The sequence below is a fragment of the Octodon degus genome, unplaced genomic scaffold, assembly GCF_000260255.1.
Source record: "Octodon degus isolate 3935 unplaced genomic scaffold, OctDeg1.0 scaffold00248, whole genome shotgun sequence".
NCBI classification, from domain to species: Eukaryota; Metazoa; Chordata; class Mammalia; order Rodentia; family Octodontidae; genus Octodon; species Octodon degus.
In genome coordinates this window covers 1,973,766-1,985,243 of record NW_004524824.1, presented here as the reverse complement: position 1 = coordinate 1,985,243, position 11,478 = coordinate 1,973,766, and the positions used below count along the sequence as shown (strand labels likewise).

Below are 11,478 nucleotides of genomic sequence, written 5' to 3'. Positions count from 1 at the left end.
GTAACTTAGTAAACTTCTAGCATGGCAAGCACGCTTAATTCTCTCTTTTATCTCCATTTCCGCTTGGTTTCCCCAGTCTCTGTAAGCCACTACTAGAAGATCGGGTGGAACTATACAGTATTCTCATGACCTCAGAAAACTCTTCCCCAAACTGTAGCCACATCAAGGCAGAAATGCTAGAGAAGCTAAAAACGATTTTATTTTCAAGCCACAATAAATATCTATTTCTTATGCTATAAAACTATGGTGAAATCCAACTGCTGATGCCAAAATACATTTTTAATTGCTAGAAATGGGATCAACACTTATTATAGCTGGGCTGTTGTAGAAACAAAAAAAAATGTTACAATAATATTTTAAGAACAAAAGGTACTTTAGAATAAAGTAATACTTTGGAGTTTTTCTTAATTAATGTAGGTGGATCACGTCTGTGGTTCCTAAAGTGTATATAATTTGGAAGGCAACATTTAAGAAAAAGACTATAAATTTTCTAACTCAAAATTAAATAAAAGAGGGCCGGGGAGATGGGTCAGTGGAATAAGTGCTTCCCTGGCAAGCATAAGGGCCTGAGTTCAATCCCCGGTTCCGAAAAAAAAAATTAAGTAAAAGAGTGAATATATACCTTAAGCAATAAAACAGATGGCAAATCGCAAGCTGTAAAGGACTAGACCAGACTACTTAATATCGTCATTAGGAAACTGATACATCATTGTGCATGATTTGGGTGCCTGCTACTGGAAATATTTATGTGTACTATGGCCTTAAAATAGCTGAGATTCAACTTGTATCTTTTTAAAAAATATATTTTGTACAGAGTCTCACTACACAGCTCGGATTTGTGGTGATCTTCCTGTTTTCAGCCTCCATAGCACTGGGATTATAGGCATGCACCACCAGGCCCAGTCTTGGTGGCTGGCTCAGCGCACCTGGGAGTGGGGCCAGTGCATCACGTGGTACCTGTGATTGAACCCTGGTCCCTGCACTTGCCTCAGCAGTCACCTAGTCCACTGAGCTATCTTGCTGGCCCTTCATCTTTTGTCTTTTATAAAAGGTCAGAGATCCTTTTCTACTCTTGAAAATCTAGCACACAACCAGACCAACATACATTTATAAGATGTAGAATTATAAGGTCTAGAAATGAGTTACAATTATAAAAATCATTCTTTCTGCCTTTCTGCCATATTAATTTACAGGTTCATCAAGCCTATAATGAATAGCTAAAACAACCAAAGAATTGCAAGTTGGATTAATGTGTAATAAACTACATGATACAGGGAACAACTTATCTTCACTGGACAATAATCCCATGAAGACATTATTTAAGTCATCATTTGTAGTAAAAGAGTCCTTGAAGAAATAAAAACGTTGTAAATAGAAACGTTTTGTGGTTCTCTTTCCAATAAACTCATGCACTCTCTAAAATCATTAGTGGGGTTAGAACCTGTGCCCTCCAGATATCCCAGGGAACATCCCAGGTAAAGCAAAAGGCAGGTGAATGCTGACACAGAATGTTCAAGTGGAAAAGTACCTGAAAGTGTGCACGGGACAGTTGAACACAAGCGGGGGAAATTCACAACAGCTGCTTAAAAGCAATAGGCAAGATACGAAAGATAGAAATGGAAAAGGTTAGTTGAAATCAAAGAAGCAAAGGATGTAGGTGATATAGAAGAAGAGATTCATAAACTCCCATTCCTAAAGCAGATGTCTGTGCTGACAGATATGTATCTTTTAATAAACAAACATTTTATCTATTTATTTATTTATTTTGGTGGTACAAGGGAATCAAACTCAGGACCTGGCACTTTTCAGGCAGGAATTGTGCTGCTGAGCCACATCCCCAACCCTTCTGGTGTTATTTTAAATTGCCAGGAGTCAGGAATGACCAGCCTGGGAATATTTTGGGGCAGCAGATCTCTTTAACATGTAGAGAGGCTCCTAACACTCCTGAATGTTCCTGGTATTGCAGTTCTGTTTAAATCCCCTGCGTTCCGCTGTTTCTCTAAGGCTAATCCGACACACAGGGCTCTCCCAGTGCTCTGTCTTCTCTCCCTTCGTGGTGTGACCCCTTTCTGTTTGTCCCTAGTGCAAGGATGCTCTGATGCAGGACTACAAGTTTCAAAAAAGACTGTTGGCCGCCAGTGGCCTAGTCCCAGGGTGTAGCAGGATGGCTCAGATACCTGGGTTCCCCCGTGGAGCTTGTTGCTGAGTCCTGGGTGTTTTCCACTGGCTCATAATATATTTCTTTGTGAAAGAAGGACTTGTGGTGCCAATATATTATTGTTTTGTTTTTGTTTTACAATTGTACTGTTTGCAATAATGTGTGGCTGTGTGTGTGTGTGTGTGTAAATTACAACACTAAATGCAGCAGGATGAAATTTATCACTGAACACTCAGATACCAGGGAACAACAGGTCCTACTCTGATAGCTACTCAGTTTTCTTGGAGCAGCACTGCCATTGAAATTGTACGTTGGGCTAGAGAGCAAAGCTATGCTCTGAGCTCTAAAGCAAAGCAGATCTTGTGAACCCATAAAATCACACGTAGAATAAGGTTGATGCATCATAACATGATTCCATTTTATAAGTTCAGTCTCTTATTTCACATACAAGCTAAAGACTCTCAAAAGGTACATTTTATCTTACAGATGCTATTCCCATTGTACTGTTTATTATTTTACATGAGCATTTATGGCTTTCCATGTGTAATGGGGGCTGCACTTCGTAGATACATGCATGTGAACTTAGTCCTGTTAAGGGGTAAGGAGCATGTTAGATATTTTGAGTCTACTTCCATGTCTGCAATTGAGGGGCTAACATTTTGGAGAACTTAGCTTTTCAAATGTGAACAGCTCAGGTTGAAATTTCATTGAGTGCTCCTCTTACATTTCTTTGTTAATAGGGTTTAATATTGGGGGAAAATTATAACCTGCACTGTGAAACCTGCCAAAGTATTTCTGAAGGAACACGAGTTACAAGGTAATCCTGAAATATGGCTGGGATCTGCCACAGACCAGGAGAGGCATACAGGCTCTATGAGAGCAAGGTGCTGTGTCCATTCAGCTGTGTTACCTCCCAGTGCCTCAACATGGGGAACGGGGAAACTCTGGCCATCTGGGCTGCGGGACACTTGACTGCTAGATTGAGACAGGAGTATATCAAAGACAGTGTTACAATGCTTTTATGTGAATTATTTCATTGAATCCCTACAACAACTCCATGAAATTGTATTTCTCCACTTACAAAAGAACATATTGAAGGCAAAAGAGTCTAAACAGCCTGCACAAATCCACATAGTGTCCAAGCCACAATTCAGTTTCAGTTCATGAATTTCCCCAGAATCCTGTCTTTGTATACAAGTCTCTTAATACCTGACACGAGACGACATATTAGCTATACTGTCCGACTTCTACAATGTGATGCTAATGTACACTAAAGCCAGGAATCAATTTTAAACATTATGTCAATCAGAAACTTAGAAATGAAAAAAAAAAAAAAAAAAAAGAAACTTAGAAATGGCCCTGATAGGTTGGAAAAAGTTTGCCAAGATGAGTGAGAAAGGCAGTGTGTGAAAGTGTATCTATATTGTGATTAAAATCAAATTAAATAATATATTTATATGAATGGAAACCAGAAGTGTAAAAAACTAACACTGTAGCTGTCATCACTTTAGAGAAGAGATTATGAATACTTTTTCTGAATTTTCTACAGTTTATCAATTTAATGATAAACATTCAGTAAATCTGCAAATTCTTTTAAAGTTTTGGAATGACAGAACTATGGGTGGCGGAAACCAACTTAACGAGCCTATGAGAAGAATAAGAGGTGACTATTATCTTAACTACAGCTTTATTAGAAGTAAAATCAATAATAAAGTTCTCAGTTTCTGAAATTACAGCTTCTTTAAGTGTTTGTTGAACTATACAGTAGTACATACATTCATCGTGCACAGAATTTGAAATTTATTAGTCTTTTTCAGTTTTTTTCGCATTTAAATTATTTTTATTTTTTCCAAAATTTTATTGATAAATAGAAATGAGACAGTTTCAAATCAAATTGGTAGGACAGTTTCAATAATTAACACATTGCATACATTCTTCCTAGTGGTTAATTGCTGTACAAGATGCGGACATGATATCCTATCTACAAACACCATTAGAACAAATCACTCTATTCATTAAGAGAATGTAACTATATATCTATCCCAACCACCTTGAATACACAGATACAAAATGGACATTCATCTGTATACCCTTTTTTTGTTAAGTTCCGTTATTTGAATATTATAGGTGTGCTAACTCAGCAAAATAATCTAAAAGAGTTCAGTAGTCCATAATAGTATTCAGTCTTCGGCTTCACTGGCAATGTCAGAAATTGACCTGCGTCCCCTATAGCTCAACATAACAGCATGGCTTTACTTCTTATATTTCATTTTTATACTTTTCAGCTGGGTGGTTAAGACCAAGGTAAAGCAGGACCTATGCAACAAGAGTTGTAGCTTTTTGGTCTGAAAAGGTCAGTGAAATGCCCTCAGGATTTATCTCCTGAGATCCTGTACCTCAGATTGTAGAACCTTTGTCAGTGTCAGCCATGTGGATGAGTCACGGCCATTGCTTGGCCAATGTGCTCTCTGTGAAAGCCTGAGAGAGTGTCTTCTCCCCATGTGACTCTCCTTAGGCACACTCTACATCATCGATCACTTTCCTCTTTGGCCCCATAATCTCCTTGATCAGAAAATTTGGGACACTACCGAGTTACATGGTGTTACAGTACAAGTTCTCCTATGTCCTGAGTCTTCATTGACCTTGGAAGGCTAGGGCCAAAAATATTAAATGGTGCAAACCACCGTGCATGAAGAAGGGTAACTACTGTAAGCACAAATGAGTGACCATTCGCTGTTTTTGTCTCCATCATGGCATCGGCCCCCTGTTTACCTATAACATTTATGAAACCCTGGGGCAGTTAAGTTCTCCATGTGAGATTATCATTTGGTCGGTGAAGAATTCCCTGAATCATGTATTTTTCATATTTTGTATTTTATCACAAGCTCTGAACCTTGGGACAACAGAAGACACTTTTTTCTTCATTAGTATTATTTATTTTTATTGTTATTTTTGTAACCTCAGTCTTAAGAGTCTTTGGCATTTGTCAGTCATTTTGCCACACCAAACAAGTGAAAGAAGAAAACGTCGTCCTTGGCTTTTTCAAGTCACACTTCCCAGGGATGGCTGAACACACGGAGGATGGAAGCCCAACCTTGTATGGAATCTGCTAGCAGCTCAAGGCAAGACACAGCAGGGTTTCAGATAAACTTGACTAAAACATGGAGAGGTGAGTTTCAGTGCAGCAATAAAGGAGCAGCTACCAGGTAATCTCCTGGGGACACTCAGCCTCAGTATTTGGCCAGGAAAGGATGATCCTCCCAATGTTCAGTGTTGGGAGGCCTGACACAGGCCCTCCAGTTTCTGTTGAAGATGAGGATGGTCACCATCTCCGCATCACTCAGTTTGAAGTCAAAGACCTGAAAGTTCTCAACAATGTGTGCTGGTGTCACAGACTTGGGGATCACTGCTCTACTCCTCTGGATATGGAATTGGATCAAAACCTGGGCTGTGTGTTTTTCTTTGTTTGTTTTTTTGTGCCTCTGAGCAATCTCCTTAATCTTGGTGTCTTCCAGCAGTGAAGGGTCCTCTGGCTTGGCCCAAGGTCTATCTGGGGAGCCCAGAGGGCTGTAGGCAGGGACAATGATGCCCTTTGTGTGACAGTACTGGATCTGTTTCTCCTGGGTGAGGTATGAGTGACACTCCACCTAGTTAGTGACTGGTTTGTATTTCAGCCCTGGCTTGTTCAAGAGCCTTTTGATTTGGAAGTGGTTGAAATTGGAGATGCCAATGGCCTTCACCAAACCTTCATCCACCAGCTGCTCCATGACTTCCCAGGTATCCAAGAATGATGTTTTACTGAGGATCATGTTGCCTTTACCATCTTGGAGGAATAAGCCTTTTCCCTCCTGAAATCTCTGTGGCCAGTGAATGAGGTAGGTGTCCAGGTAGTCCAGTATAGGTTCTTCAGGGTCTTCTGGCAGCCCTCCTTCATGAGGCTTCTCTCAAAGAATGTGGGCCACAACTTGCTAACAATGAAGAGGTCTTCCCGCTTCACAACCTTCTCTTGGATCTTCTCCTGGGTGGCTTCGCCCACCTCGTTCTCGTCTTCATAGGCAAAGGCTCAGTCAAAGAGGCAATAACCTGCATCAATGGCCACCTTCACCACTTCCTTGACTTTGCCGGGGGAGGACTTCTAGGTTCCCAGGCCTACAATGGGCATCTTGGCTTTGGTGCTGAGCTCCACAAAAGTTGCCATGGCTGGTGCAGAAGGGTTCTAAGAGAGCAGATGTAGAGCACAAGAGTGTGAGCTCAGAAGACACTTTATTAGCATTTATAGTTTACTTTGAGTTCACAGAAGAGATTACCTCATATTTTGCTAGCGATGATCTCTTAGGCTAACACCATTGTCGAGAGTGGGGCTGCCACTAAAGTGAAGCCCTTGCTTGTCATGACATGCCAGTTGCTGCTGTGTTGTCTCTTGGGTAGATAACTGTTCAATAAGAAGCGGGTAGTGAATGAAGGCAGGAGACAGGAAAAGGAATGTTGTGGGACTGTCCTGCTACAAGGTTGTATATGGTTAGATTTCTGGACTCATGTGTAAACATAAGAATTATATAATTCTTTATGCTTATTTTTAAAATATATTTTAATTTTTTTAATGTTCTTTCATCATATTCTGTAGGGACTTAAAGGTCAACATATCAATACTTGATGAAAAATACCTGTTCCATGTTATGCCTAAGATGTTTGATATTCAGACAGATAGTGAGGTTAAGCTTGACAGCCTGGGTTGTATGCCAGTAACAATAAGCTTGTCTTCTGGAGGGTTAATAACCTAAGTTCACAGACCAAAATTAGAGAAAAAGGAGGGCCGCAAGGAAAGCCAACATTTTGGTCCTAGTCTTCCAAGGTCAATTAAGACTCAGGACATGTGAGAATTTGAACAATAATGTCACATAACTCGGTAGTGTCCCAAATTTTCTGATCAAGGAGATTATGGGGCCAAAGAGGAAAGTGATCAATGATGTTGAGTGTGCCTAAGGAGAGTCACATGGAGAGACAACATTCTCTCAGGCTTTCACAGAGAGCACATTGGCCAAGCAGTGGCCGTGACTCATCCACATGGCTGACACTGACAAAGGTTCTCCAATCTGAGGTACAGGATCTCAGGGTAAATCCTGAGGGGATTTCACTGACCTTATCAGACCCAAAAGCTACTACAACTCTTGTTGCCTAGGTCCTGCTTTATCTTGGTCTTAACCACCCAGCAGAAAAGTATAAAAACGAAATATAAGAAGTAAAGCCATGCTGTTATGTTGAGCTGTAGGGGACTCAGGTCAACAATTTCTGACACTGCCAGTGAAGTGGAAGACCCAATACTATTATGGACTACTGGACTTTTAGAATATTTTGCTGAGCTAACACACCTATAATATTCAAGTGACGGAACTAAACCAAAAAGGGTATACAGATGAATGTCCATTTTTATCTGTGTATTCAAAATGGTTAGGATAGATATATAGTTACATTCTCTTAATGAATAGAGGGATTTGTTGTGGAAGTGTTTGTAAATAGGATATCATGTCCGCATCTTGTACAGCAATTAACCACTAGGAAGACAGCATGCAATGTGTTAATTATTGGAACTGTCCTACCAATTTGATTTGAAACTGTGTCATTGCTTTTTGTCTCTCAATAAAATTATGGAAAAAAAAACCCAAAAAACATAGTGAAGCCCTAGTGGAAAACAGTGAGTTTTAAGTAGATTTGTGAAGCCCTGTTAGTCACATTGTGATGATCAGACATAAAAGTTGGCACGTATGACAAAGAACATGGGGTGAGATGGCAGAGTGAGAGGCATGCTAAGACACCATAGGCCACCACCCAGTGAACGTCATTATTTGGTGTTGATATTATTATTATTATTATTATTATTATTATTATTATTATTTTGTATTTTAGGGAAGTGCGTACAGGGTGTTCAGGGTCTCACTACTAGATCAGACTCATAATGATCCGCCTGTTCACAGCCACCCAAGAGCTGGGATTACAGACACCTGTCACCACACCCAGTCTCAACTTTCTTCTCAGCGCGCGCCAGGTGCTGGCCAGCAAGGCAAGCCTGGGGATTGAACGCCTGGCCCCTGCGCTGCTTGCAGGTGCTTTAATTGGCTGAGCTATTTGGCCAGCCCTGATAATGTTGTTATTTTTAGGTAAGAATTAGTATCTTCATTTAAAGGTGAGAAAACTGAGGCTGGCCAGGCCAAGCAGTCCAGTGCTGGTGCTGACGTCCTCAGCCACAGCTCAGGTCCGTGGCCAGAGCAGGTTGCTGGGCAACTCTGTACACTTATGAGCAACTCACTCAAACATTGCTCTTATTTAAATGGTTTTCGTAGAAATTTAGTAGGAGATACCAAAAGTTAAATATTCTTAGTTCATGGGCACACTCCTGTATTTTAGCACTCCTAAATCCCCACAAAGTTTGGGCTGTTTGTAAAAATTCTGAAGGCTGGCCAGATAGCTCAGCAGATTGAAGCGCCGGCTTAGGCAGATGCAGGGGTTGGGGCTCAATCCTCTGGCATGCTGTGCCAGCCTTGCCCCGGGACATGCTAAGACAGTGACTGAGCCTGGGCGTGGTGGTGCTTGGTGCTTGAGAGGCTGAAAACCGGAGGATTACGATGAATTGGATCTATGTAAAGAGACCCTGTAGACCCTGTACTAAATACATTAAAATAAATAAATAAATAAATAAAAGTTCTGTTTATCAAGAATAAAGAGGGGTGGGGAGTTGGCTCAGTGAAATAAGAGCTTGCCTGGCAAATGCAAGGTTCTGAGTTCAATCTCCTGTTCCACCTAAATATATAAATAATGAATGAATGAATAAAAATAAAGAATAAAGAAAAAATGTGTCATTGCAGTGTGAGCGGACTCGGGGAACATTATCGGGCATCTAAAGACCAGTAGTGTGTCATCCCAGTTTGACATTCGGAATGTAAAAGCCTGAATTCAGAGAGCTGTGTGGTGGTTATGGGAGGATGCAGGGGTGGGGGGCCTGGGAGGAGCTTGGACCAAGGAAAGCAGCTTCGATTGGGTAGAAGACCACGTTTAGGCGACCTGTTGTGCAAGATGATGAGCACTGTTCAAAAGCAGTGTCTTGTACATTGGGAATTGCTAAGTTTTAACTGTTTGCACCAGAAGCAAATGATAAGCAAATGAAGTAATGCATGTAACGATTAGCTTATTGTAGTCTTTCCACCACATATGAGTATTTAAAAATATTGTGTTTACATCTCAAAATACCAGTGTGATGCTTATTCATCAATAAAATAATTAATTTTAAAAAGCGATTTCTCCATTAGGTAGGAATCAGCGAAGGAATCAGCGAAGGAGTGCCGTCTAAGCATTTTGAACAAGTACAGCAGCGCTGGAGTTTGGGGCATTCTCTAAAGACGCATATTCTGATGGCTACATATCCACTTGTAAGTTTGCTATTGACTTGTGGAGTGGATAAATGACTGGTATAAATAGTCATAGGAGCTCGCCCATACTTACAGCACCAGGGTAAACAAGCAGTTCACTGCAAGCAGCAAGATGCATGAGCTATCCGACGCTTTATTCTAAAATAGGCCTTGCCTTCGATGCTGCTGCCCCATTGTAGGCTCATCTTAGAGCTCCGAGCACGTTCACAGCTGGCTCGCTTGAGCTGGGATGTTTGGTTCGTGAGGTACATTAAACGTGCGTTTCCCTTAGGATGCTTCCGTGTACAGTGCTCCTGTCTGTATGTAACCTTATCATAAGTCAAATGTCCATGTGTAACTTTAATACAGGCCAATACTCAATGTTATGGAATTTAGAATCATAGTCGCTTGGTGGAATCTCGTTTTCTAGTTGCTAAACCCCATACCTGTTAAATCCCACACCCATAGCAATGAGTAAGTTTTCTCTTCAATATTCTCACTGAGCATTTGAACCCTCCAACCTGTCCACATCTTCCCTAATAGCTGGGAACTTCCTGCAGTGGTCCATCCCACTTTCAAAAGCGTTTTTGTTACATTGAGTGAGCATCTCTCTCTGTTTTTGTCTCTGTCTCTATCTCTCACAAATTGTGAAATTTGAAGTGATGCTGCCACTATCTTGCAAATTTTTAAAAGAATAATGCAAATACTTGAGGAAAGTTACTATATTTTACTTGAATTTTATTTTTTCAAGCTAAATATACTCAGTTCCCTCAACTGTTATTTATTTAGTAGGTTTTTAAAAAACGTATTTGGTTGTTGCAGGGTCTCACTATGTAGTTCAGACTCATAGTGATCCTCCTGCTTCAGCCTCCCCAGCGCTGGGATTACAGGAATGTGAAACTATGCCTGGACTTTGTGGCCAGCTCAGCCCACCCTGGTGGTGCTGGTGAAGGGAATCAAACCACAGTCCCTGCACTCACCTCAGCTTGTCTAAGCAGGTGCTTTAGCCTACTGAGCCATCCACCCGCCCTGTAGTTTGGTTTTGAGAGCCCCTTTCTGCTTTTTCTGCAATGGTCATGTTTCCATTTGTCTATATATGTACAATTTAGAGTACACCACTCAAACTTGAGCACAAACTCCAAATGGGCAGCTCGTTCAGAGTTACTATTACTCCTCTATAATCACACATCAAGATGAAAATAGTTTTTTATAATAACATCACACCTTACTTTTCCTTAGCACATGGCTATTAAGCCTTCCAATAACAACAAGAATGTCAAAGTGTTATGAGATACAAAACATACACATGTTTAAAGGGTTTTAGACTCGAGTCTTAGACCCTTAAATGTGGCTTTATACCATTTCTAGCTCCTTGTTTTAAGCTGCAATATTTACATGGTAAAATCTGATGCCAGTTACTAGAATGCATGACGGCAAAGCATCAAGATGCATAGTGAACACATAATGCACGTGCAGAACTGAGACACACCTGCTGGTGTGCTCTTTCCAGGCTGGCCCCAGCCGGTCACTTATTCCATAGACCATTCCACTAGCAACTCATGTCTCTGTGCTATTTTCCTTTTCACATTTCTCCATATTTCATCCTAAGATTTTATGACATACTTAGGAAAATAGCTACCTGAGAATGCAACATATTCTCTTTTCAGTAGAGAATATATCCCTGTGTAAAAACTAGCTACACTAGGAAGTAAGAGCCCTTAGGCAAAGAACACTATTAGCCAGAAATGCTAATTAATTTATGAAGAAGTGGGCACATACATTGAAGTTTGGAAAATCTGAAGACATAATAGATTTATGGATTTTTAAAAATGTATTTGGTATAGGGTCTCACCATGCAGCTTGGACTCATAGTGATTTTCCTGTCTCAGCCTCCCCAGCAGTGGGATTACAGGTGTGTGA

General features: G+C 40.7%; 1 pseudogene; it reads right to left on the bottom strand.

The window, feature by feature from the left end:
* Window positions 1–5,388: 5,388 nt before the first annotated feature.
* LOC101571185 lies at window positions 5,389–6,356 on the bottom strand (annotated as a pseudogene).
* Between the last annotated feature and the right edge of the window lie 5,122 nt (window positions 6,357–11,478).